We start from the raw sequence: 4,258 nt of genomic DNA on the forward strand, positions 1-4,258 counted from the left end.
GTTGCCTGCACTACCTCCCAGGCTGCAGAACAGCCTTTCCACATAGCGAAGTGGTGGTCCCCATAGGAGTGGTCCCCACTCCGGCACCTTCCTGTTGAACTGGGTTTCTCAGCAAAGCCCAGGGGTGGGGCGTGGGGGGTGGGGGAGGTTGGTTAGCCGCTGAGTGAAGCCACTTAACAGGCCCGGGAGTTCGTTTAGTTTGATGCGATAAATCCCCCCTGTGTGGCATCTAGTACCCAGGAGGTTTTCGTCCTTCTGGAAGGGGGACAAAGTCTTCCCAGCCATTAAGGTTCCACACAGTTATTTAATACGCTTGTGGGAACTGCTTTATCATTTTAAATCATAGATCAGCAAACACTTTCCGTAAAAGGCAAGATAATAAGCGTTCTCAGCTCTGCAGGCCATATGGTCTCTGTCAGAGCTACTGAACTCTGCCCCCACAGCTCAAAAGCCACCCTAGATAATATGTAAACAAAATGAGACGGATTGTGTTCCAATAAAACTTTATTTATGGACACTGAAATTGGAGCTTCGTCTAATTGTCCCAAATGACTAATTAATGGTCTTTGTTTTTCAGGTTTTTTTCAATATTTTTTTTTCCAATCGTTTAAAAATGTAAAAGCCTTTCTTAGCTCATGTGTCAGATGAAGACAGGCAGTGGGCCCCAATTTTGCCCCAGGGGGGCCGAGATTTCCAATCCGCACTTCAAGCCAATAATTGACTAATAAAATAGAAATACCAACATAGACATCAGCTCCCCTCTCCCGGTTAATTTTTCACAAGCACGCAAGATGTCAGCCATCCCTGTGGCAATTAGTCATTTGGGACACGTTTAGGAATGAAGATCAGCATAGAATTGTTCTAGTAAAAAAAAAAAAGAATTGTTCTAGTCAGTGCAACCCCCTTATCTTTTCTCCCTCGCTGTGACCCAGGTACTCACAAAGACCCAGAGAGGAGGGATAAGTAACTGCTGTGGCTCTGGGGCTCCTTGTAATTTTATGCCTAAAGGTACTTCTTAGACAGAAGTAAAATGAAGTATGGACTTCATGTACATTCTTGCCTCTCGTTTACCTCCTCAATCTTTTTTTTCCTCCTTCCTCACATCTTTCCTTTCTGTCTTTTGAAGTTATGATTTACTATTCAGATGGGTTCTAGACTCTTCCTACCCCAAGTGTGGTGCTCTACCGACAGTACCACTGGAAGCTGGTTAGGAATGTGGTCTTTGGCCGTGCTGCAAACCTACCAGTGGGAATCTGCAATTTAATGAGGTCTCAGGGTGCCTGGGTGGCTCAGTGGGTTAAAGCCTCAGGTCATGATCTCAGGGTCCTGGGATCGAGTCCCACATCAGGCTCTCTGCTCGGCGGGGAGCCTGCTTCCCTCTCTCTCTCTCTCTGCCTGCCTGTCTGCCTGCTTGTGATCTCTCTCTCTCTCTGTCAAATAAATAATGAGGTCTCTGGGAGTCCTTATAATATCCTCATCATCCCGGAGAAAAAAGAGCTCAGATCAAAGCCCAGGCTTAAATCCAGTAGGGAGTAGAGAGTTGACTTTATCGAGATTATCCAAAACTGATAAGAAAAACCAAGGATAGTAGTCAAACCTTAAAATGGGCAAGTGATGGGGCGCCTGGCTGTTTCAGTTCATGGACCCTGTGGCTCTTGATCTCAAAGTGGTGAGTTCGAGTCCCATCTTGTACACAGAGTTTACCTAAAAAAAGAAAAGAAAAGGGAAGGGGCATGAGTGATGGCCCTATTTTGGTGAAATCAAAGGCGTTTTCACAGTGGCAGTCTTCAAAGTGGAAACAAATTATCTAAGACCACAGCATGATCATTGGGGGTTGATAGTACAGAGACTTAATACAACATTCCAGGATGAAGGGAGAAGGAGAAATGATACACACACACACATTCCATGGAATGTCTGGGCATAGGGGTGCCTGCAGAAATCAGAGAAAGGTAAGCAGGGTAGAGCAATTCCTGTGTGTTCCAGAATACGAGAAATGGCAGCGATATGCTGGTAAATGTTAAATAACCAGCTCCAGGGCTGGGGGTCGGGAGAGAAAGCCCTGATTGTTACCTGTTATCGATTTTCATGGCGTCCATACTCCCCCTTTGGCTGTGATGTCACTGGAGGCGGAGTTAGAGATCCACAGCAGCACACCGTGCAGACACAGAAAACACGTGCAAGCTGGAAAGCTAACAACAGTAAATCATAGTAAAATAATTAGGAACTGATGAGTTGTATTTATGACCTTGATTTTAATATAACTAATGTAATCGTAATTTATATGACTTAATTTTTAATGATGACTGTGTTTCGCAGTTAGGTCCAAATATTCCTGACGATCAGCCCTCCTGAGGCAATACAAGCAAGCTCTAGTAAAAGAGCATTTTGGAAAATTAGAAAAAGGACATTTTCACAACTTTGGAAGTTACAGGATGCTTCCCGACATGCCCGAACAACACATCTGCCTTCCACCCCCTTGATTCATACTCGTGTCCTAGCAGATCTCTGTTCACAGATTGCAAGGAAAAGGAAGGGAGGAGAAGGGGAGGGGCGGGGAGGGGAGTGGGGGAGGGGAGGGGAAAAAGAGAAGGGGCGGGGAGGGAAGGGAACGGACTGGCAGGAAACCCCTCTCACAGTTCATCCTGCACACTTCCATGAACCTTTCTCAAGAACATTTCATTGGTGTCTGTTGTGTCAGATTATTTTAGTCAAGAGTTTTTCAGTTCCCAGTTGGACTATTTCATGGGACTTATCCCAACCACGAGTTAATACTTTCAGATATGTTCCCCAAACACCGTCGGAGCGTTGTTCCAACTTCATTCACAAATCCTCCAAGCTCCTTGCTCAATAACGATAATGCCTGGACTTGAGTTTTATCCCCTTTTTCCTCTCTCCTCAATTTTAGTGAAATGAAAACTGACAGGCAACACCAACCAAGCAGTAAGGAGAGGCAGTGGAATGGACTTAAACGCTACAATGTAAATAATCAGCTTCTTCTTTTTTTTTTTTTTTTTTTAAGATTTTATTTATTTGCCAGAGAGAGAGAGGGAGCGAGAGCGAGCACAGGCAGGCAGAGAGGCAGGCAGAGTCAGAGGGAGAAGCAGGCTCCCCGCCGAGCAAGGAGCCCGATGTGGGACTCGATCCCAGGACGCTGGGATCATGACCTGAGCCGAAGGCAGCTGCTTAACCAACTGAGCCCCCCAGGCGTCCCAATAATCAGCTTCTTCTTCTAACAGAGCTGACCGGTAATTTCCCCGCAAGGATTCAGAATTTTCACATTTCCAAAAATCCTTAGGAGAATCTTCCTGGTGGCGTGGATTCAGGGACCCACTGAGTCGGGACACCCCGTTCTTCATCCCAGACCCCCCAATAACTAGCCTCCCCGCCACAGTGACCATCAGTCAACCTCTCCCATCCCAGATTTACAGCCTGTAAAATAAGGGGTTGGTAGACAATGTACTATGATCCCTTTCAGCTTTTTGTTTTTAATTCTTGAAAGTAAAAATTAATTCAAACTAGCACACACACACACCCAAAAAAAGTAAAGAAAAAAAATCTAGCAAAAAACTTGTTGCTTAGCTGGGCGATCTTCCCGGTCTCCCTTTTTTAGTGGACAACACCATTTTTACTTAATTCTCTGAAAGCACCAGGCCTCGCCGGGCACTCTCCTTACCACGTAACAGCTCATAAAACGCAGTCTCCATAAAAATGATTTGCATGACCCATTTCTCAGCTGCTGAGCTGTTCTGATCCTAATGCCTGGTTTTCTTCATGGTGTGGGTTTCTGCCTGCGTGACCGTCCTCCCCAGCTCTGCCTGGGACCCCGCCGTCGGGGGCTGTCGGGCTGTCTGCACCGCCCGCCCCAGCGGCTCGGGAGCTGCTCCCGCGGCCGGACTCCGCCGCGGCCTTGCGCGCGGTCCCCAGCGTCCCGGCTGGGAGAGGCTCCCACGGGGCCTCAGAAAGGAACAAATCGGAGGTCCCCGCAGGATGCCTTCATCTAGGGTATTTGAAAAACGAACTCATCCAGGCAGCAGGCTCCTCCCACCCCTCCCGTCCCTCTGCAGAGGGCTGCGATTTGCCCCGTCTCTGTGGTTGAGACGCCTCGGATCTTGTTTCCAGTTACAAACATCCCACGGCCGCCCAGGTCCCAGGTCCGCGTGATGCGGTTTATTGTGGCAACAGTTCCCGGCAACTGCCGAGCGCCTCCAGCCCTAGCTCTCGGTGTGCAGGGGCGGGGGTGCAGGGCGAAGGGCAC

This window comes from Mustela nigripes, chromosome 5, assembly GCF_022355385.1.
Source record: "Mustela nigripes isolate SB6536 chromosome 5, MUSNIG.SB6536, whole genome shotgun sequence".
Taxonomy (NCBI): domain Eukaryota; kingdom Metazoa; phylum Chordata; class Mammalia; order Carnivora; family Mustelidae; genus Mustela; species Mustela nigripes.